This window comes from Hylobates moloch, unplaced genomic scaffold, assembly GCF_009828535.3.
Source record: "Hylobates moloch isolate HMO894 unplaced genomic scaffold, HMol_V3 SCAFFOLD_26, whole genome shotgun sequence".
Lineage (NCBI taxonomy): Eukaryota > Metazoa > Chordata > Mammalia > Primates > Hylobatidae > Hylobates > Hylobates moloch.
In genome coordinates, this window is record NW_026652301.1 from 3,370,272 (window position 1) to 3,394,986 (window position 24,715).

The following is a 24,715-nucleotide window of genomic DNA, read 5'->3' on the forward strand; positions in this document are numbered from 1 at the left end:
AGCAGCTATTTCTTTTTTAAAATGTATCAAAGAATTTAATGACTTCATTACAAGAGGCAGTGGGTGTTCAGTAAATAGTAGTTTAACTGGTTAGAATAAATAAAAATATGATAACTATGGCTCACAACAGAGCAGAGTCATGTAGTTACTAAAACATTTGCACAAATACTGTCCACCCAAGGGACCCAGCTCATAAGCACTGAGAAATGACTAATATTTCTCATGTAACTGTATTATTCCCATCTGTTTCATATTTAAATTTAGAGGAAGTTTTAATAGTACCAAATTCATATAAATCTTTTGAAGTCCATGAACAGTAAGAAGTGCTATTTGATTCTTATTCCTTGATTTTGATATCAGTAATTGTTATACACACTGATTAGCTTTTATCTCCAAATTTCATTTAATATTGCCTAATGCTGGTTGTTTCTTTTGGAGTCCTATAAATCTGGCTGCCAAGAAAAATGATGGCTCTGCTCCAAAACCACAAAGTGGCTTCATTAACATTTAGTGAATCTCAAGTAGAAAGGAACAGTGAATTTGCTGAGGAAGCCATTCTCCAGAATAATAAAGTATTAGTGTTTTTCTCATAGTAGACAAAAGTCATGGGTTTTCCTCCTTGGCAGGGAGCAAACTCAACCTTAAAAAGCAGTGATATTCAACAACAGAAAGACAAATAACCCAATTTAAAACTGGGCAAAGGATTTGAATAGACATTTTTCCAAAGAAGATAATATGTAAGTGACCAATAAGCACATGAAAAGATGATCAACAGCTTTAGCAGCTGGGAAAGTAGATATCAAAACCGAAATATGAAGGTTTGGAGAGGAGGAAGGAATGAATAAACAAAACGGGATTTTTAGGACAGTGAGCCTTCTGTATGCTACTACGCTGGACCCATAGAATGTACAACACCAAAAATGGACCCTAATATAAACTATGGACTTTGGATAATGATGTGTCATAATTTGAAACAAATGTACAACTGTGATGTGGGATATTGATAGTAGGAAAGGTTGTGCATGGGGTGCATGGGGTTGGGGGGAGGCAGGGGTATATGAGAACTCTATGTACTTTATGCTCAATTTTGCTGTGAACCTAAAACTGCTCTAGAAAATAAAGTCTATTAAAAAACGATGAGCTATCACTTTACACCACATGACTTGTCGATGAAAAGAGTCAAACTCTGTAAAATATTTGAAGAGATTTATTCTGAGTCAAATATGAGCAACCATGCCCGTGACACAGCCTTCAGGTGGTCCTGAGAACATGTGCCCAAGGTGGTCAGGGTGCAGCTTGGTTTTATATATTTTAGAGAGGCATGAAACATCAATCAAATACATTTAAGAAATACATTGCTTTGGTTCAGAAAGGCGAGACAACTCAAAGTGGGGCCTTCCAGGCTATAGGTAAATTTAAACATTTTCTGGTGGACAATTGGTTGAATTTGTCTAAAGACGGGATCAATAGAAAGGAATGTTCAGGTTAAAGATAAAGGATTGTGGAGAACCAGTTTTATTGTTCAGAGGAATCTCTCAGATAGCAGACTTCAGAGAGACGGTAGGTTGTAAAATGTTTCTTATCAGATCTAAAAGGTTGCCTAGCTCTTAGTTGATTATCCACTGAATCTGCAAAGAAAGGAAGGAAAACAAAAGGGGAAAGGGATTTTCTATGGGATGTGGATTTTTTCCCACAAGAGACTTTGCAGGGCAATTTTAAGGCATGGCAAGGAAATATATTTTGGGGCTAAATATTTTTTCCTTGTCTCATAATGTTACGCCAGAGTCGGATTGAAAAGCAGGCCACAATATACATGGTCAAATAAAAGCCATCTGATAAGGATCCATGGTTTGTAGGAAATGACTCTCCAGGACCCTTAGGTAGGAATTTGGGCAAGATAAAAATCAGAGCTTAGTCCTCAAACTATAGTCAAAAGATAGACAATAACAAGTTTTGTTAAGGATACGGAAAATTGGAACCCTCAAACATTGCTGGTAGGAATGTAAAATGGTACAGCTGCTTTGGAAAACCATTTATCCATGTCTTAAATAGTTAAATATACACCTAGCAGCTATGCCACTCCTATGTACTTAAGAGAAAATAAAACATATATTCATACAAAAACTCATATGAACGGTCTGGCAGGTCCCTGGAGTGTTAAATGGAGTTACCACTTAACCCAACATTTCTACTCCTAGGTATATACCTATAATAGTCTGCTAGAGCTGCCGTAACAAAATACCACTGACTGAGTAAATTAAACAACAGAAATTTATTTCTTACAGTTTTGGGGGCTGGCAGTTGAAGATTACAGTGCTGGCAGGTCTGTTTTCTTCTAAGATCTCTCTCCTTTCTTGCAGATGGCTGTTTTCTGTGTCCTCATGTGGTCTTTCCCTGTGCGGACAGGCCCCTGATGGCTTTTTATAAGGACACTATTCATACGGGATTAGAGTCCCCATCCTAGCAGCTTTACTTTAGCATAACCACCTCTATACACACCTTATCTTTAAATACAGTTACATCCTGAGATACTAGGGGTTGGGACTTCAAATTATGAATTTGGTGGAGCCACAGTTCAGCCTATAATAATAATGGAGATAAATGAAAACGTGTTCATAGAAAAACCTGTATGTGAATATTTATAGCAGCATTATTTATAGTAGGCAAATGTGGAAACAACCCAGATGCCTATCAAATGATAAATGGATAAATCAAATATGGTTATACTTATAATGGAATATGATTTGGACAAAAAAGAAATGAAATATTATACATGCTACAGCATGGATGAACCTTAAAAACATGCTAAGTGAAAAAAAAACAGTCCCAAAATACTGTGTATTTCTGTTTATAAGAAATGTCTAGAATAGGCAAATCTTTATTTTTTTTAGAGATGGGTTCTCACTCTGTCACTCAGATGGGAGTGCAGTAGCAGTATCATAATTCACTGCAGCCTCAAACTCCTGGGCTTTAACGATCCTCCTGCCTTGGCCTCCTCAAGTAGCTGGGACTACAGGTGTACACCACCACTCCTCGTAAGAACAGGCAAATCTTTAGAGACAGAAATTACATTAGTGTTTGCCCAGGACTAGGAGAGGAACTGGAGTGACTGCTAATGGGCATGGGGTTTCTTTATGGAGTAATGAAAGTGTTCTAAATTTAGACTGTAGTGATAGTTGCACAACTTTGTGAATCTACTAAAAACCATTGACTTGTACACTTTAAATAGCTGAATTTCATGGTGTGTGAATTGTATCTCGAAGATATTTTCGAAACATTTTTAAAGTAGCACAAAAGCTTATTTTAAAAAATATCATTTGGCATGCAAAACTTCGGCAGAGCCAATTATAGACGAAAATGAGACAGATGGTCTTCAAAATATGAAGCACACATTGTAAAGAATGTTGTACTCCAGGACTGTGAATCTTACTGATATCTGGCAGCCACAGTTAAAATGTTGTAGCATCTGGAATTGCGGGCTGTAATTGAAACTCAACGGAAGAGCTTTCTGTGGAGCTGGAATGACCAGACAATGCATAAAGTTGTTAAACATGAAACAAAGATAACTATTACCTTTTAAAAATCTCTCATTAAGCCTCATGACATTTTTGGGTGAAGGTCTAATCTGGCACACCTGCTAACTTCTAATAAAGAATCAAATGATCTTCCAACTCACATAATGACTAATTCTAAAGCATGCAACCTCAAAGTACTACATTCTCCCTGTTCTAGAAATACAACCCTAGAGGGCCAGTCTTCCTTCAGCATTCAAATATTGAGTAGAAAACTGAACTATAAGGTTCAGCTAAAGGAATGCAACTGTGATTTGAGCTGTGGAATGGCTATGGCCTAAGTCAAGAATTCTCAACCTCAGCACTACTGATTGACATTTGGGGCCAGGAGTTCTTTCTTCTGGGGCCTGTCCTATGCATTATAAGATTGAGCAGCATCCCTGGCCTCTACCCATTAGATGCCAGAAACACACTCCACCCCCAAGCTTTGACAACCAAAAATGTTTCCAGAAATTTCCAATATCTCCTGGGGCTTAAATCAAGAACCACTGGCATAAGCCAAGGAAGAATTAACCATTTACCATGGTACAGGATGAGTATCCCATATCTTGGGACCAGAAGTGTTTTGGATTTCAGATTTTTGAATATTTGCATTATATGCTTACTGGTTGAGCATCTGAAATCCAAAATGCATTTCCTTTGAGCCTTATATCAGTGCTCAAAAGGTTTCAGTTTTGAAGCATTTTAAATTTGGGATTTTGGGATTTTGGATGCTAATCTGCAATAACAGATAATGTACCAAAAGAAAAAAATTGACATGTTTAATTTATACTTCATTTATTCAAGCTCTGTGGAGTTTAAATATTCAGAATATTATGCAAAAACCAGTTTCCTTGATCATACTAAGTTTTGATGACCATAATCATTGACAAGTTTATTCAGGAGATTTTCATATGTTGCTCTAAAGTTTAAACTCAATGCTGAAATGCCAGCTTGGAGCCACAGAAGGAATGAGCTGTTTGTATTCTATTAAAAGACTGCCCTTGAACATTTACAGACGAAAAAATTTCAAGGGGATAAAAATGTGATTTTAAAATCAATTTTGCCACCTAGTAAAGGATTTCCTAAATGGATAACTATGAGGTGATGGATGTGTTAATTATGTTGATTTTGGTAATCATTTCAGAATGTATATGTATATCAAAACATTACATTATACACCTTACATATGTACAATGTTTGTATGTCAATTACACCTCAATAAAGCTCAGAATTTTAAAAATGCTGTCATTAACAGAGAGTTTTCAAATACACTCAAAGTCTTTATCATTAAGGACACCAGGCGGCATGATGGAACTCACTTTCATTGTCCTTCCAGCCTATCAACTGAATCACATAAGAATGAAAGATGAAGTAAAGTTTTGATACAGTGTACTTCAAGGTTTTTAAATGTGAATTTATTGCATTCTGAAACTATGGTGTAGATGACATCTGCCCACACATTATTATTATTATTATTTTTGAGATGGAGTTTCACTCTTGTTGCCCAGACTGGAGTGCAATGGCATGATCTCGGCTCACTGCAACCTCCTCCTCCTGGATTCAAGTGATTCTCCTGCCTCAGCCTCCCAAATAGCTGGAATTACAGGCTTGTTCCACCATGCCCCACTAATTTTGTATTTTTAGTAGAGACGGGGTTTCCCCATGTTGGACAGGCTAGTCTCGAACTCCTGACCTCAGGTGATCCACCTACCTCAGACTCCCAAAATGCTGGGATTACAGGCATGAGCCACTGCGCCCAGCCTGCTCACACATTTTGATGTCATAATACTAACATAACATCACTTTGTGATATTAATTTTGTGACACTGAAAAGTCTTCACCTGTCTCAAGAGGACCCTAAGTAGACCTCATGCCTCTGGCTTCTAGAGGCTGGGACTACATAGTTTCTAACTTTTCGTTCTTTTTTTTTCATCCTCTCCCTTCCTTCCTTCCTTCCTTCCTTCCTTCCTTCCTTCCTTCCTTCCTTCCTTCCTTCCTTCCTTCCTTCTTCCTCCCTTCACTTTCTTCCTCTAACAACTGTTACTGAGACACTAAAACTGACATCATCACTGACACTTAGCAATTACAGTATGCTGCTGGGAAGCATGGGCATGCTGGTTTCTTCTCATAGCAGGAATGGGAGGCTTACCAAGAACTCTCCCCAGAATTTATGTCCATGATTTTGGCTACAGATGACCATTAAAGAAATATAAGGTCATAACCAGTAAAGTCTTCTCCTGTAACTTTCAGAAAATAAAATGAGCTTGTTAACTGGAAGTTGTGTCAATTGATAGTGTAAGAATAAACAGACTGGCTATTTTCTATAATCTCAGTAAATGGCATTCATTCTTTTTTCTTGCTCAAGGCAAAATCTCTGGAGTCATCCTAGTACATTTTTCTTCTCTCATCCTTCACATCTAATCCAACAGCCAATCAAGCCCACCCTCAAAATACATCTAGACTCTGACCACTTTTCATCATCTCCACCGCTACCACCTAGTCCCTGATATAATCACTCTTTTTTTTTCATTCCCAACTTTTATTTTAAGTTCAGGGATACATGTGCAGAATATGCATGTTTGTTACATAGGTAAATGTGTGCCATGCTGGTTTGCTACACAGATCATCCTATCACCCAGGTTAAGCCCGTTATCCAATAGTTATTCTTCCTGATCCTCTCACTCCTCCCACTCCCTACTCTCCAACAGGCCCCAGTGTGTGTTGTTCCCTGCCATATGTCCATGTATTCTCATCATTTAGCTCCCACTTGTAAGTGAGAACATGCATTATTTGGTTTTCTGTTCCTGTGTAAGTTTGCTAAGGATGATGGCCTCCAGCTCCATCCATGTCCCTGCAAAGGACATGATCTGATTCCTTTTTATGGCTGCGTAGTATTCTATGTTGTATATGTACATTTTCTTTATTCAGTCTATCACCGATGGGCATTTAGGTTGATTCTATGTCTGCTATTGTGAATAGTGCAGCAATAAACATATGTGTGCATGTGTCTTTATAAGAAAATTATTTATATTCCTTTGAGTATATAACCAGTAATGAGATTGCTGGGTAGAATGGTATTTCTTCCTCTTTGTCTCTGAGGAATCACCAGACTGTTTTCCACAATGGTTGAACTGATTTACACTCCCACCAACGGTATTAAAGTGTTCCTTTTTCTTCATATCCCCACCAGCATCTGTCATTTTTTGACTTAATAATCACCATCCTGAATGATATGAGATGGTATCCCATTGTGGTTTTGATTTGCATTTATCTAATAATTAGTGATATAAAGCCTTTTTTTCATGTTTGTTAGCCACATTTACCTATGTAGGTCTTCTTTTGAGAAGTGTCTGTTCATGTCCTTTGCCCACTTTTTAATGGGGTTGCTTTTCTTTGTAAATTTGTTTAAGTTCCTTATAGATTCTGGATATTAGGCCTTTGTCAGATACATAGACTGCAACAATTTTCGCCCATTCTGTAGGTTGTCTATTTACTCTGTTGATAGTTTCTTTTGCTGTGCAGAAGCTCTTTAGTTTAATTAGACCCATTTCCTAATTTTTGCTTTTGTTGCAATTGCTTTTGGTGATTTCATCATGAAATCTTTGCCAATGCCTCTATCCTAAATGGTATTGCCCAGGTTTTCTTCTAGTGTATTTATAGTTTGGGGTTTTACATTTAAGTCTTTAATCCACCTTGAGTTGATTTTTGTACAAGGCGTAAGGAAGGTTCCAGTTTCAATGTCCTGCATATGGCTAGCTAGTTTTCCCAGCACCATCTATTAAATAGGGAATCCTTTCTCCATTGCTTGTCTTTTTCAGGTTTGTTAAAGATGAGATAGCTGTAGGTGTGCAGTCTTATTTCTGGATTCTCTATTCTTTTCCATTGGTCTATGTGTCTGTTTTTGTACCAGTACCATGCTATTTTGGTTACTGTAGCCCTGTAGTATAGTTTGAAGTCAGCTAGCCTGATGTCTCCACCTTTGTTCTTTTTGCTAAGGATTGCTTTCAGTATTCAGGCTCATTTTGGTTCCATATAAATTTCAAAATAGTTTTTTCTAATTCTGTGAAGAATGTCAATGGTGATTTAATGGGAATAACACTGAATTTATAAGTTGCTTTGGGCAGTATGACCATTTACATAATATTGATTTTTCCTATCCATGAGCATGGAATGTTTTTCCATTTGTTTGCGTCATCTCTGATTTCTTTGAGTAGTGCTTTGTAGTTCTCCTTGAAGAGGTCCTTCACTTCCCTTGTTAGCTGTATTCCTAGGTATTTTATTCTTTTTGTGGCAAATGTGAATCAAAGCTCATTCATGATTTGGCTCTTGGCTTGCCTGTTGTTGGTGTATAGCAATTTTTGCACTTTGATTTTTTATCCTGAGACTTTGCTGAAGTTGCTTATCAGCTTAAGAAGCTTTTGGGTTGAGACTATGGGTTTTCTAGATATAGGGTTTTGTCATCTGCAAAAAAAGATAGTTTGACTTCCTCTTTTCCCATTTAAATACTCTTCATTTTTTTCTCTTGTCCGATTGCCGTGGCCATAACTTCCAATACTATATTGAATGGGGGCTGGGAGAGAGGGCAAACTTGTCTTGTGCTGGTTTTCAAAGGGAGTACTTTCAGCTTTTGCCCATTCAGTAAGGACACTGGCTGTGAGTTTGTCATAAGTGGCTCTTATTATTTTGAGGTATGTTCCTTCAATACCTAGTTTATTGAGAGTTTTTAACGTGAAGGAATGAGGATTTTTATCGAAGGCCTTTTCTGCATCTATTTAGATAATCTTGTAGTTTTTGTCCATTGAATGAAGAGCCTAAGAAGAAAAATCACATGAACATATCAGTAGGTGCAAAAAGAAAGCATTTGACAAAATCCAACACCCATTCTTCATAAAAACTCTTAGTAAATTACAAATAAAGAGGAACTTCCTCAACCTGACAAAGGATATCTACAAAAACCCTACAGCTAACATCATATTTAATGGTGAGAAACTTGAAACTTTCCCACTCAGATCAGGAACAAAGCAAGGATACTCCCTCTTACCAGTCCTTTTCAACATTGTTCTTGAAGTCCTAGCTAATGCTACACAATAAAAGGAAATAAAAGGTATACAGATTGGGAAAAAAGAAATGAAACTGTCTTTGTTCACAGATGACATGATCATGTATGTAGAAAATCTGAGGCCGGGCGTGGTGGCTCACACCTGTAATCCCAGCACTTTGAGAGGCCGAGGCGGGTGGATCATGAGGTCAGGAGATCAAGACCATCCTGGCTAACATGGTGAAACCCCGTCTCTACTAAAAATACAAAAAAATTAGCCAGGTGTGGTGGCGGGCACCTGTAGTCCCAGCTACTCAGGAGGCTGAGGCAGCAGAATGGTGTGAACCCAGGAGGCAGAGCTTGCAGTGAGCCTAGATTGCACCACTGCACTCCAGCCTAGGCGACAGAGTGAGATTCCATCTCAAAAAAAAAAAAGAAAAAACAATTGACAAACCCTTCTGGCACTAATAAGAGATTATAGAAAGGTTGTAAGAGAAGACTAATATATAAAAGTCTATTGCTTTTCTATATACCAGCAATGAACAAGTAGAATTTAAAATTAAAAATGTAATGCCATTTACCTTAGCACCCCCCCAAAATGAAATACTTAGGTATAAGTCTAGCAAAATATGTACAATATCTACATGAGAAAAACTACAAAACACTGAAGAAAAATCAAAGAATAACTAAATAAATGGAGAGATAGTCCATGTTTGTGGATAGCAAGGCTCAATATTCTCAAGATGTTAGTTCTTCCCAACCTGATCTATAGGCTCAGTGTAATCCCTAGTAAAATCCCAGCATATTATTTTGTGACTATGAACAAACTAATTTTAAAGCTTATATGGAGAGGCAAAAAAACCAAAAACAACCCAAGTTAGCCAAAACAATATTGAAGGAGAAGAACAAAGTCAGAAGACTGATAGTATCTAACTTCAAAACTTACTATAAAGCTATAGCAATCAAGACAGTGTGGTATTTGTAAAGGAAAGGACAACTGTATCAATGGAAGGAATAGAAAACCCATAAATAGACCGACATAAATATAGCCAACTAATCTTTGATAAAAGAGCAAAGACAATAAAATGAAGCAAAGATTGTCTTCTCAAAGAATAGTTCTGGAACAACTGGACATCCACACACAAATCACTGAATCTATAACCTTCACAAAAATTAACTCAAAATGAATCACAGGCTTAAATTTAAAATGCAGAATTATAACACTCCTTGAAAATAACATAGAAGAAAATCTAGATCGCCTTGGGTTTGGCAATGACTTTTTGACTACAGTACTCGAGGCACAATCCAAAACAGAACTAATAAGCTATACTTCATTCAAACTAATTTCTGCTCTGCAAATGCCACTGTCAAGTGAATGAAAAGACAAGCTACAGAATGGGAGAAAATATTTTCAAAACACATATCTGATAAGGAACTGTTATCCAAATACATAAAGAATACTTAAAACTCAACAATAAGAAAACAAACAACTTAATTTAAAATGAGCCAAAGACCTTAACAGGTATCTCAAAAAAGGAAACAGATGGCGAATGCATCGGGGAAATGCAAATTGAAGCAAGATATTGATACACACCTACTGGAATGGCCAAAATCTAAAACACTGACAACAATAAATGCTGGTGAGGACGTAAAGCATTCATTGTTGGTGGGAATGCAAAATGGTACAGCCACTTTGGAAGACAGTCTAGCAGTTTCTTATGAAACTAAACATACTCATATCTCATGAAATAAATATTAGAGGCATTATTATTTAAGAATAATAAAGCAAACTATTATAATTCAATATTTTTAAGTTTTTCCTAAAAATAACAAATAGCTTATTGTAGATATTTATATTTGTCCCAAAAATGAGATTTCAAGAAATCAGCTATTAGAATGATTGTTTCACAGTAGTCTTCTTTTCTATATTGCAACAATTGATGGCTGTGGCTGTAATCCTTCTTCAGCTTCAGATTGAATATACTAAGCAAAAGACTAGAGGGATGAAGTATAAAAAACAATACACTTCTAAGAAAGCTAAATTATCTTCTCTTGATTCTTTAATTTTCATTGACTCTCTTCCTGTGTCCTGCCTTAACACTGATAACCTCATCGTAGCCGGACTGAAAACAAGTGACCTATTAAAACTTCCTAATACAAAATAACATTCAACAAAAGTTAATTCTACCCCCAAATACATTTTTTTTGGAACTCGGGTATGAAGTCAGAGCAACTTGGGTTTAAATCCAAGCTTCACAACTTGTCAGCTGTGTAATGTTAAGCAAAGTTGTGGGCTTTGGTCATTCCTCATGCGTAGAAACAGAGATGATGTTACTTGGCATTATGGGATGAATTGTGTCTCCACTTCAAAAAATTTGTACGTTGAGGTCCTAACCCCCAGGGCCTTAGAATATGACTGTGTTTTGAGACAAGGCCTTTAAAGAGGTAATTTAGGTATAATGGGGTCATACTGGTGGACCCTAATCCAACTGGACTGCCACTCTTACAAGAGGAGGAGCTTTGGACACAGACAGGTACAGAGGGAAAACTATGTCAGAATACAGGAAGAAGGCACCATCTATAAGCTAAGGAAAGAGGCCTCAGAAGAAATCAACCCAAAATAAATCAACTTGACCTCAAACTTCTAGCATCTAGAATTGTGAGAAAAACAATTTCTGTTGTTTAAGCCACCCAGTTTGTGGTACTTTGTTATGGCAGCCCTAGCAAACTAACACACTTGGCAAAGTTGTTTTGTTTTGTTTTGTTTTTAGTCTACAACAGAGTTTTTGCGGAGGTATCTGTATTTAATTCCTGTGGGCGTTGTAACAAATTTCCATGAACTGAGTGGCTTAGAACCGCAGGAATTAATTCTCTCAGTTCTGGAGAGCCACAGTCTGAAATCAGTTTTTCTGGGATAAAATCACGGTGTTGCCAGGGCAGCTTCTGGTGCTGATGGTGACATATTCCAAACTACCTCCATGGTTATAGTGCCTTTTCTCTTCTGTCTGTGTCAAATCTTCTTTCACCTCTCTCTCTCTCTCTCTCTCTCTTTATATATATATATATATATATTTTTTTTTTTTTTTTTTTTTTTTTTTTTGAAGACAGAGTGTGACTCTGTTGCCCAGGTTCATGTTCAGCAGGGCAATCACAGCCCACTGCAGCTTCAACCTCCTGGACTCAAGTGATCCTCCTGTTTCATTTTGCTTCTCTCTTACAGTGACACCTGTGACTGCATGTAGGGTCCACCAGGTTAATCCAGGATAATCTCCCCCATCTCAAATTCTTTGCTTAATTCCTTTTATAAGAGTCATTTTTCCATATAAGATAACATGTACAGGGAGGGATTAAAACCTGATTTTTGGGGGTCATTAATCAGTATACTATGGTGTGATAGAGGGATGAATTTGGATAGTCATCTAATGAATGCAAGTTGCCTTCCTGTGAACCTTGAGTTGGTAATGTTCATGAACAAGATGTTTAGTGCACCTGTTCATTTTGAGATCAGAGAGAGATGAAGAGTAGAAAAGTGAAACTAAAAATACTGAAACAGTTAAAAAATAGCAGAGAATATTTCCCCCATAGCGACCTCAAATTTGAGCTTTAACTTCCCATTTAAAAGTTTTAGATTTTATATGTTGGAACTGAAGTGTTTTGAACATAAAAGAATAGAATACAGATCTGGCCAATCTGTTGGCAACCTTGAAGTGTGTTGACAAATCTTTATATTCACTGTAAGATTTTTGCATATCAGAAATGTTGCCCCTGTCCCCTCTCTGTCTGCCTTCCCCCCTCAATCAGCACAGGCAAAGGCCAGAAGTGACAAGTGATTGTGTACTAGACAAGATAATGTTTGCGTGGAGAAAACACTTTCGTCCACTAAATCTCTGATGGCAAAGGACCCAGAACTCAAGAAACAAATCTTTAAGCCTTCTCTTCCACAAGTGGCCTCCTCCCTGGAATTGGAAACCACTGTCCCGTATCCATGTCCCTGTTGGCCCAGCGTGAGACTTCTACACCTTTGGCTCTTTGAATGCTACCTGACATGAACACTCCGGCCACTTTCAAAAGGAGGTCAGAAGTTGCTGGCTCTCATGCTGCTAATAATGTCTGATAATGATAAAATCACGTCCTATTTGTCTAGTATTTTATCATAAAGAGCACTTTGATGTACAGATTCTCTTTCCAAGGTGTTAGGAAAACAAAAGTAGGTAAGACACATTTTCAACACTTCAGGATCATTTCAATCCAGTTAATTATAACTCATTTAATCCCAGAAATGTAGAAAGGAGGATAAGAGAGTTATTATTATCCCCATTTTCCAAATGAGGAAGCTGGATGTTAAAAAATAATTTTCAGAAAAAGGTTAAAGTGTGACTTTCATACAGATATAAAAATGAGTAGACGTTAAAGATTTTAACACATTCAATGAGGGAAGCAGACAGATGTTATAACCATTTTAAAAAAGAAGTCAAGAAGCACAAATTTATATGGCATAAAAGAATGTTGAAATTAATGGCAAATGAAAGCAACTGTTTCTCCCCCTTGGGGATAAAGGTGTGGAAGAGGGAAGTCAATAGAGCTTGTGGCGCACAAGACAGAATTTGTGTGACTATCAGGTAAGTTCAACAAAGAGTTGTAAAATAGCTCCATGGAATCAGATCACCAGAGGAAGGATGCATAAATGCATAGATTTCCAAATAGGGCCTGGATGTGACTCTCAGACTTTGACACCAAATTCAGGTTTGTTTCACTCTACCACATTGTCCTAGCTTCTGCAAAAGGTACTCTTTTGTCACCTTAAGTCAAAGAAAGTTACCAAAAAGAAAAAAAAATAGGAAATGAAAGCATAAAAGGTAAACTGGTCAGAGGTTTCCTGCTATTCTGCTTTGTTTAGAAATGCTCACTGAGGCAGCCAGTAAGCCAAGATGTAGCTGAACCCAACTCTTGGAGAGATTGCCCGGGCCTCTGCCCATACTGAGGCACAGCTCCTGAAATGAAGCCAGCTTCAGAACTTACTCAAATGCATGTTGCTTCTTATTGCATCTGGAATAGTAGCTTGAACTGTGATGGAAATTAAACGTCTGCTTCTAAATCCTGACAGGAATCTCCTAAACAGGGTCAAAGGCCACCTGTCTTAGTTAGCTCAGGCTGCCATAACAAAATACCATAGACTCAGTGGAAACAATAGATTTTATTCGTTCATTCATTTATTCATCCATTTTCACACAGTTCTGGAGGCTGGAAGTCCAAGATCAGGATGTCACATGGTTGGGTTCTTTTTAGCAACCATCTTTTCATCTACTTCCTATGTCCTCACACGGGAAAGAGAAAGTGAAAGCTCTCTGGTATCTCTTTTTATAATGGCACTAATCTCACCATGAGGGCCCCACCTTCATAATCTCATCTAAATCTAGTATCTCCCAAAGGCCCATCTCTAAACGTCATAACATTAGGGGTTAGGACTTCAATAGTTGAATTTGCATGGGGAAATAATTCTGTCTATAGCAATGCTAATATGTGAACTAACTAACAGGCTTAAGTCAGGTACCTGAGATGGTCACAATTATGGGCAAGAAGATGTTCAATCCAAATAATGAAATTATAGCAGTTTACAAAAATGTTGCAATTTATGTTTTTGAATGTTCCACACTAGAAATAAATAGAAAGGCACCACGGTCTCAAACTGTGTGTGTGTGTGTGTGTGTGTGTGTGTGTGTGTGTGTGAGTGTGTGTGTTTATAAATTTTATTTGACAGTTTCAAATTACTAGGCTGAAGAAAGAAGAACATTAGCAAAAAATGATAGTGGCATTAATACATTTGCTCACTACTAATGACCTAAAACGTGGCAATTCAAAAGGAACAAATAATTATTTCAGTGTAGACTGTCACAGAATCTAGGGCATCATCAAACTTTGGTCCCTTTGGGCTTTTTACTTGGAAAGAATGCAGTCTCCCCTTTTTTTAACCTTAGCTTTATTCTCCAAACATTTTAAAATTTAATTCATGGGCTATTATTTTGTTCATAAGCTAAGTGGCTTACCAAAAAAAAATTTCTTCCTCTGTACCAGATTGCTAAATACAGCCTCTTTCCAAGAGTCTTTATTGTTTCGTTGTTGCTGTTTTTATTTTTTAATTTTTTATTTTTTATTTCCACAGGTTCTTTGAGGAACAGGCGGTATTTTGTTTTCATGACATCACCCCATTCTCCCACCCCTGGTCCCTGACAACTGCCATTCTACAGTTGAGAGATTTGGTGATTTGTGAGTTTTTTTTAATTTACTTTAAAACATTTTTTATTTCTTTTTTATAATCTTTTTCAGTTTACAGATGTTTGGCATAAGTAAAAATTACGGGGCTTATTCAATAATAAATATCTCTAAGGAATAAACATTAAGATGCCCAAATTAGGGTCTAAATTAAGGAATTGTGAAACACGAAGAATAAAGAAATGAGGAAGTGAGAATACAGATGATAGACCTAAGAGATTTGTCTTAAGTTATGGTCATACGACAAGGAGAGGGGAAGTGACCTAATTTGTCAACGAGATGAAAGAATGAAGCACTCACATAAAGAAATGTAAGTTTATATATGATGGTTTGCTTTGCAGGTTTCCTGGGACCACAGCACAAGCCAGACACTCACATGATGCAAATTACTTATGTGGATAAATAATAGATATGCACATATCACAAGATATTTTAACAAAATCTATTTAGCAACAATTTGCTAGTAAGACACTATGAATAATCATAATTCTTCATTGACTTGTGTCCTACCGAGTCTCGGTCCTGCTTTCTGACAGCCAGCTCCTTAATGAATTACCAAGGACAGTAGGAAGCAGCTGCCAGAAGATGCTGCTTGTGAAATTTACCCTCTTGAAAACACTTTGATCATGTCTCTTCCCTAATTACAAACCTTTACTGGCCCCTCTTTGACACTGACAACATCCTGAACTCCTAAAGCGGGAAAAATTTGTCCTTTATTAACTAGCCCAGTCCATCTCAGACACTCTCCCCTAAAAACTCTGGTCACGTTAAGTTCACTGTCCTCTCAACTCCTGTGCACCTTTGCATAAGCTGTTCTCTTTACTCAGAATGCTCTCCTTCTTCTTTGTCTTCTTAATAACATGGGCTATTGCAAAATGACAACTTACCACTGTCAATCTTATCCAGATCACTTAAAATAGTTGTTTGTTGAAGGAGCTATACCACTTAAACTCAGGAAATGTACTGCAATATATCTGCATTTATCCATCCATTCCCTTGGAAACCTGATCTTCTTATGTCTACCCTTTTACAGGCAGGCTTGGTTAAGTTCAACATGTTATTCTAAAGATTTTTTGTCCTTGATTAGCTTAAATCAAATCGTTGGCAATCAAGTCTCTCATTTTCAAGTCTCACCACAAGTATCATCTAGTCTCCTTTACTAGTAATTCCACAGATCTTCATTCATACTTGGGGTACAGCACTTCCAATGAGATATATAATTGATCTGTTTGCATATCTGCCTCTTTGAGGCTGGATAGAGATTCCTGTATTCGCCTTTGCATCCTCAGCTCTAGCACAGGGTCTCATACATAATTGTTGTTCAATACATGATATCCTTAGATTCAAACTCCTGTCCAGTGACATTGGACACTACACAATTTGCTCTTAATCATTCATTTAATCTTTCAACTAAAATAAACTGAGCATGTACTATGTGTCAGACATTAGGAATACAAAGACTAATAATACATCGTGCCTACCTAGTTCTAAAATCCAGAAAAAAGAAGTAATCTTATACCTTGCAATTGAGAGGGTTTTCTAAGACACTCATGAGAATTTGATTTAAAAAATAGGACAATAAGGATTGTACCTCTTTGTTAGTCTTACACAGGAAACTGCACTTCACAGACATGCAAATACTGTTTCAAAGATAAATACAGTACCTCATACATTCAGAACAGAGTTTGACAGCTGAAACACAGAAGAAATTGTTCAACATCTGCTCTGCTATGTAACTGCCAAGCTCTGTGCAAAATGCTGTGAATGTAAAAACAAGACACAATATTTGCCATTATGTAAACTTGATATGTTTGGGGAAAAGTATACACCCATGAAACTGTTAACCACAGTCAATGCTATAAACTTAACCAACACCTCCAAAAGTTTCTTCTCCTCCATTTTTGTTGTTTTCTTTTTTTCTTTTTGGTAAGAACATTTAACATAAGCTCTACCATCTTAGCAAATTTTAAAATATACAATACAGTATTGTTATTCATACATTTTTGTACAGTATATCTCCAATATCTACTCATCCTACATAAATGAAACTTTGCAACCTTTGACCAACATCACCCCATTCTCCCACCCCTGGTCCCTGACAACTGCCATTCTACTCTCTGCTTCTATTAGTTTGACTATTTTAGATTTTACATATCAGTGAGATCATGCTGTGTTTGTCTTTCTGCGTCTGGCTTATTTCACTTAACATACTGTCTTCCAGGTTCATCCATATTATCACGGATAGGAGACTTTCCTCCTTTTTATGGGCCAAATAATATCCCAGTGTGTGTATGTGTGTGTATCTATAGCTACATCTATATCCATGTATGTGTGTGTGTGTGTGTGTGTGTATATATATATATGTATATATATATATATATACACATACACATATATAATGTTTTCTTTGTCCATTCATTTGTCAATGGACACAGGTTGTTTCCATATCTTGACTACTGTGAATAATGCTGCAACGAATATGGGAGGATGGATATCTCTTCAAGATACCGATTTAATTTACTTTGGATATATACCCAGAAGTGGGATTGCTGGATCAAATGGAAATTCTATTTTTAATTTTTTGATAAATCTCCATATTGTTTTCCATAGTGGCTGTACCAATTTACATTCCCACCAACAGTGTACAGAATTCCTTTTCTCTACATTCTCACCAACATTTGTTCTCCTTTTTTTTTTGATAATAGCCAGTCTAGAATGTAAGAGGTGATATCTCACTAGTTTTCGTTTACATTTCACTAATGACTAGTAATGTTGTACATATTTTCATATACCTATTGATTATTTTGTATGTCTTCTTCGGATAAATGTTGGTTCAGGTCCTTTGCCCATTTTTAAATCAAGTTATTTGTTGTTGTTTTCTGTTGAGTTGTAGGTATTAAAGTCTAAAACATTTTCCCCCATTCCCTAGGCTGCCTTTTCATTTTGTTAACTGTTTTCTTTGCTATGCAAAAGCTTTACATTTAATGTAATCCTACTTGTTTATTTTTTGTTTTTTGCCTGTGTTTTTGGTGTGATATCCCAGAAATCATTGCCCAGTCCAATGTCTGCAAGCTTTTTCCTCTATTTTAAGACTTTTATTGTTTCCTGTTCTACATGTAAGTACATAAGTATTTAATCCATTTTGAGTTGATTTTTGTATATGGAGCCCACTTTCATGCTTTACATGTGGATATTTAATTTTCCCGACACCATTTACTGAATAGATTATCTTTTCCTCATTGTATATTCTTGGCATCCTTGTCAAAGATCGGTTGGCCATATATGTGTGGGTTTATTTCTGGGCTCTCTATTCTGTTTCATTGCCCCATAGATCTGTTTTTATTCCAGTACCATACTGTTTTGATTACTGTAGCTTTGTAATATGTTTTGATGTAATAGAATGTGATACCTCTGGTTTTGTTCTTAGTGCTCAAAATTGCTTTGGCTATTTGGAGTCTTTTGTAGTTTCAAGTAAATTTTAGGAATCTTTTTTCTATTTCTGGAAAATTGCCAGTGGGATTTTGATAAAGAGTGCATTGAATCTGTAGATTGTTTGGGGAAGTATGGACATTTTAACAATATCAGTTCTTCAAATCCATGAACACAGCATGTCTTTCTATTTATTTATATCTTTTAAATTTTATTTCATCAATGTTTTGTAGCTTTCAATGTACAAGTCTTTCACTTACTTGGTTGAGTTTATTTCTAAGTACTTTATTCTTTTAGATGCTATTATAAATAGCTTTTAAATTTCCTTTATGGATAGGTTGTTTAGTGTATAGAAACACAACGAATTTTTGCATATTAATTTTGTATTCTGTAATGTAACTTTGCTGAGTTCACTTATTAGTTCTAACAGTTTTTTTTTTTGTGGCATCTTTAGGATTTTCTACATGTAAGGTCATGTTATGTGCATGATATAAGATAGTTTTACTTTTCCTTTCTGGATTGCTCTTGCTAGGACTTTCAATACTATATTGAATAGATGTGGTGAGAGTGGACATCCTTGCCTTTTTCCAGGTCTTAGAGAAAAAACTTTCAGGTTTTTACCATTGAGTATGATAGTTGTAAGAAATACACTTTTAATTCATTAACTATAAATGCCTGTTTCAAAATGACGTTAGCAGTATAGGCAATTATATTCATATAAAATTTAAATTTAGATTATAAAAAGCTAATTGTTGTCTAGAGATTAATATAGGTTAAACAAAAACCCACCTTAGACACCATTAATGTCTCTGTAAAACATACTCACATTTGCCACTCAGAAAGAACAGAGATAGAATTCAATTTAACACCCAAAGCACTTTCTCCTCTTCTTGCCATTCCAACACATTCTGCCACTCTTTTTCATTATGGTATCTACAGCCCACAAAGCTGCTTGGGTATTGTTATAACAGCTTCGCAACTTTTTACATTGGTTTGGAATCAGAAACAACATAATTTAGAAGCAAATTCAGTAAATTTTCACTACCATTTACTCATTCTAACTGAAGTCTTGCTGCTGCTTGATCTGTGACTTTTACAATGGTTGCTGTTTTATTTCTTTGCTTTTGCATTACAAATTTATTTTATTATTTGAAATTGATGCATTCTAACATTACCTTTTGTAAAGCAGACAATTTTATTTCTGATTTGCTGTCAATATCTCCACTCATCGATTTGTCTACATGGATAAGTTATTCTGAACAGAATAATGATATATATAGTTCAATGTGCAATTGAACTATAAAATCTTTAATTGATGTCTAGTGCCATATTAAATAAAAATTAATGATTTATCAATCATTTGAACATTTGAACAGTTTAACACTTTCTAAAATAAATATAGATCAATTAGAGACATGAAACAACTAAACTTCCAAAGAAAATTACAATTAATATCACAGGTTAATTGGGTGAGATTGAGTTGTTAGCATTCTACTCAATTTAAAATTGGGATTTATATCTTCAAAATTGCTTAGACATACATTTTGTTTTTATCTGATCATCTATAAGTAAATGTACATACAAAGATCTCCCAAGGAAAAATTTTGGGTTGTTTTGCATGCATTGTATTTTTTATACTATCCAGGATACTTAGTACATAATAATCAAAAGCATATTTGTTAATATCAAACTATCATTTTAATATGACATGAATTACATAAAAATACAGACTAATGAGAAAAGCAAAGTCAAGATCAACCACAAGTAAGTCCATTTCTGTCTGCCCAGTCACGAAGAGCCATGAAATCTAAAGTACCATATCACTTCAGCTCTCTGTGCCTGTTCAAAGTAAGCCAGGTTATTCTTTCATCCAGCATTAGTATTTTGAACCTTTAAGGTTTCTGTAGTTCTGTGACACATTTATTGAATATTGAAGAGGAAGAAAGGCTCAGCAGAAAACCACTGTTGTTTTAAGTTTTACTAAGGTATAATTCACATGTAATCAACAGCACATATTTAAAATGTTAAATTTGATAAGTTTTGACATCCATGAAACCATCACCACAGTCAAGATAGTGAACATATTCATTACCCCAAAAAGTTTCCTCATGCTTCTTTGTAATCCCTCTCTCCCTTGTTTTCTTCTACTCTTTCCCCTTTTCCCAACCAGATCTGCTTTTTATCACTGGAGATTATTTTACATTTTCTAGAGGTCTATATAAATGGAATCAAACAACATGCACTTTTTTTTGTCTGGCTTTTTTCAGGAAGTATATTTATTTTAAGATTCATCCAAACTGTTTCATACATAAATCTTTTTAAAAAATTATATTGCTAAGTAACTTTCCATTTATGGCCATACCACAATATATTTATTCATTCATCTGTTGATGTTTATGTTATTTTCAGTTTCTGACTATTACAAATAAAATGGCTATGAGCATACATGAATAAGTCTTTGTGTAAACATAAGCTTTTTTCCCCCCTACTCTACTCATAGGAGTAGAATGACTGGATTATATGGTAGGTGTGGTGACCTTTTTAAGAAATTGCTAAACTGTTTTCCAAACTCTATACCATTTTAAATTTCCACACACAAAAAAGTATGAATGTTCCCGTTTCTTCACATCCTCACCAACTCTTAGTATAGTCATTCCTTAATTGTAGACATTCTACTAGGGCTATAGTGGTATCACACTGTGGTTTTGATTTGCATTTCCCTATAACTAATGATACTGTGTGTCTTATCATATGCTTCTTTGCCATCCATATATCTTTGGTGAAAGGTCTGTGCAAATATTGTACACACGTTTTAATTGGGTTGTTTGATTTCTTATGGTTGAGTAAAAGTGCACTTCTTGCAAGCAAAATATAGTGTTTTTTTTTATTTCTACTCTGACAATCTCTGCCTTTTATTTGGGGCAGTTACAATATTTACATTTAATGTGATAGTTAATACTGTAAGGCCTAGGTCTATCACCTTGCTGTTTGTTTTTGCTCTGTCTCATGTGTCCTTTGTTCCCCCTTTTCTCTTTTCCAGTCTTCTTTTATATTAATTATATTTTTAAAATTCTTTGTTTATTAGGTGTAGTTATTTTGATGTGGTTTGTGTTATTATTGCTCCCATTTTAGTGGTTGTTTACAGCATATCACTAGCTTACCATTGTCTGTCTTCAAGCAATATTATACTACTTCATGTACAGTACAAGAGCCTTACACTAGTCCATTTCATTTTTCTCTTCCTAGTCTTCATGTTATTGTTGACATACATTTTACTTATTTACATTTTATAAATTTCAGAATGCATTGTAATTAGTTTTAATACTCAGTTATCTTTTTAGAAGATATAACTATAAAGGAAAAAATGTCAGGTATTTACTCTTAGGGTTATTGTTTGTGGTGCTTACCAGTCCTTTGTGTAGATCCATAATACCATGTGATACCATTTGTCTGACTGAAGGACATATTTTAACATTTCTTGTAGTGATGATCTGCTAGCTATAAGTTCTTCCAATTTCACTTTTTAAAAAATGAGCTATTGTACTAGGTCTAGCAGTTTAAAGGTGTTTTTCCTTTCAGCACTTTAAGGATGTTTCTCTCCTGTCTGCTCACTTACATTGTTCCTGTTGAGAAATCTGTTATACATATCTTTATTCCTCTATGGATAGTGTTTCTTTTTCCTTGAGCTGCTCGTAAGATTTTCTCTTTATCACTAGTCTTGAACAACTTGTTTATTGTGTCTTGGTGTTGTTTCTTCATTTTTTTTCGTATTTATAGATTTTAGTTGTCTCAAATTTGAAAATATTTTGGCCATTATTTTTCTATTCATTCCCCCTACCCCTTGGCACTCAGGGACTCCAACTACATCTGTACTGGGCCACTTGAAGTTGTTTCACAGCTCTCAGATGCTCTGTTAAGATTTTTAAAATTTGTTTTAGTCTCTATGATTCATTTCTGATAGTTTCTATTGCTGTGTCTTTAAATTCACTAATCTATGGCCGGGCGCAGTGGCTCATGCCTGTAATCCCAGCATTTTGGGAGGCTGAGGCGGGTGGATCATGAGGTCAGGAGATCGAGACCATCCTGGCTAACACGGTGAAACTCCGTCTCTACTAAAAATACAAAAAAAAAAAATTATCTGGGCGTGGTGGCGTGCGCCTGTAGTCCCAGCTGCTCCAGAGGCTGAGGCAGGAGAATGGCGTGAACCCCGGAGGCAGAGCTTGCAGTGAGCTGAGATCACGCCACTGCACTCCAGCCTGGGTGACAGAGCAAGACTCCGTCTCAAAATAAATAAATAAATTCACTAATCTTTTCTTCTGCAATGTCTAACATATCATTAATCCTATCTAGTGTGTTTTTTAATTTCACTAATTGTAGTTTTTATTCCTAAAATTTTAATTTGAATATTTTGATTAGTACTATGCCTCTACTTAATTTTGAAGGACATGGAGTATATTTATAATACCTTTTAAATATCTTTGTTATTTCTAACGTGTCAGTTCTGTGTCAGTTTTAATTGATTGATTATTCTACTTATTAAGGGTCATGTTTTCTTGCTTCTTTGCATGCTGGAATATCTTTCGTTGGAGGAAAACATTGTGAGTTTTACCTTTTTGAGTGCTGGGCATTTTTATATTCCTATAAATACAATTGAGCATTGTTCTGAGATGCAGTTAAATTATGTGAAAACAGTTTGATTTTGGGGGATCTCACTTTTACGATTTGATAGACATGTCAGAAGCAGTGCTAGGTAAAGGTCTAATTATTTCCCACTACTGAGGCAAGACCTTCTTGAGTACTCTACACAGTGCCCCATGAATTACGAAAATTTCCACTTTGGCTGGTGAAAATATGAACTTTCCTCAGCTGTTGCGAATGTCAGGCACTGTTCTTTCTAATTCGTTCAGGTAATGTTTTTCCTGGCCTCAGGTAGTTTTCTCACATGTGAGCACCGACTGGTACTCTACTATAAGTCAGGGTTTGTTCGCTGCCTATTTCCTGGATTCCTTTTTTTGGTGCAACTCTCTTTTTGTAAACACTCTGTCATCTGAACTCCAGCTACTTGGGCATCCTTGGATCCTTAGTTCCCTGTTCTCAACCTAGGGAATCTGCTGGAATCTACCAGTGATCCCCACCCCTGTGTCATGACCTGAAAATGCTCTTAAGGAAATAATCTGGGGCAAACATAATGTTCACCTTGTTTATTTTCTCTCTCTGTGGTATCACTCTCCTGCACTGCCTGATAGCCACTGTCCAGAAAACCATTGTTTCATATATTTTGCTGTCTTTTTAAATTTGTTTCAAACAGCATGATAAATCCATTCTTGTTTTTCAATTTTTGCCAGAAAGCAGAAGTCACTGTCACAAAATTTTGCAGCCAAAAAAACAAAACAAAACAAATCCTGTTTGTAGAAATCTTATTTATCCCTTTCTAGATTTTTAGAAACATTTTCTATTTAACATATGGCTTCAGTGTGATGTTTGTATACTCCTCAAATCTATACGTTAGAATCCTCTTTCTCACAGTGATGGTATCAGGAGGAGGGACTTGTAAGAATACTACTAATTGACTTCTGTCAACACTGCCATTTGAAAGATGATAATAGCAACAACAATAATAAATGGATATTTAATGCTTGCCATAATGAGATATAATCAGACTCATAAATCCAGCTCAGACACTAGGCTATTTAGTGCCTACTTGACAAAAAGGGCTGATTAGTAATAATATTAGTTAATGCTAAAAACATATATTATCCACCAGACATTATTGTAATTCTTGACATATATTTACTAATATGATATCTATAATTACTCTATGGGAATGTTGTGTTTCTATATTCATTTTACAGGTAGGGTAACCAAGGCATCAAGAAGTTAAGTTGTTTCTCCAAGGTCTCTCACCTAGTAAATGACAGAACCAAATATGAGCCCAGCAGTATTATTCCAGAGTACTCCTCTTATAATAATCTCTCCCAATTAGCCTTTAAATTTGTTTAAAAATGAAAATCAGGGATTATCACAGCTCTGTGCATGTAGGAGTTCAATTTTTCTTGAAGATGCAAAGAAAATCTCTGACTATTTTTGCAGCAGTACTCATATATGCATGCAGGGAAAATATTTGGTATAGCCCAATATTCTGTCATTAAGTTCCCTTGCCAAAGTTCTTTAGTCTGTTTTAGGACAGAAATGATTTCAAAATGCTGAGTGGTGGATTGTCCATTTAGTGCTGTCTGATAAAATGTTCTGTGATTATCTAAATGTTTCTATCTGTAGCATCCAATAGCCAGTAGACATTAATGGGCATTGAACCCTTGAAATGTGAATAGTGTAACTGATAAATGAAATTTTTAATTTAGTTTAACTTTAGTTAAATTTAAATAAAACAGTCACAGGTGGCTAAGTATTACTGTATTGAGCAGAG

The 24,715-nt window shown here is 35.9% G+C and overlaps 1 long non-coding RNA gene across 2 annotated transcripts in view; it reads right to left on the reverse strand.

The window, feature by feature from the left end:
• Window positions 1-5,580: 5,580 nt before the first annotated feature.
• The window catches only part of LOC131382478 (uncharacterized), a 54,578-nt gene continuing 35,443 nt past the window's right edge, over window positions 5,581-24,715 (reverse strand). For both annotated transcript variants that reach the window (XR_009211984.1, XR_009211985.1), the window contains exon 3: window positions 5,581-8,365. This is a non-coding gene — a long non-coding RNA (uncharacterized LOC131382478). The remainder of the gene's footprint in view (window positions 8,366-24,715) is intronic.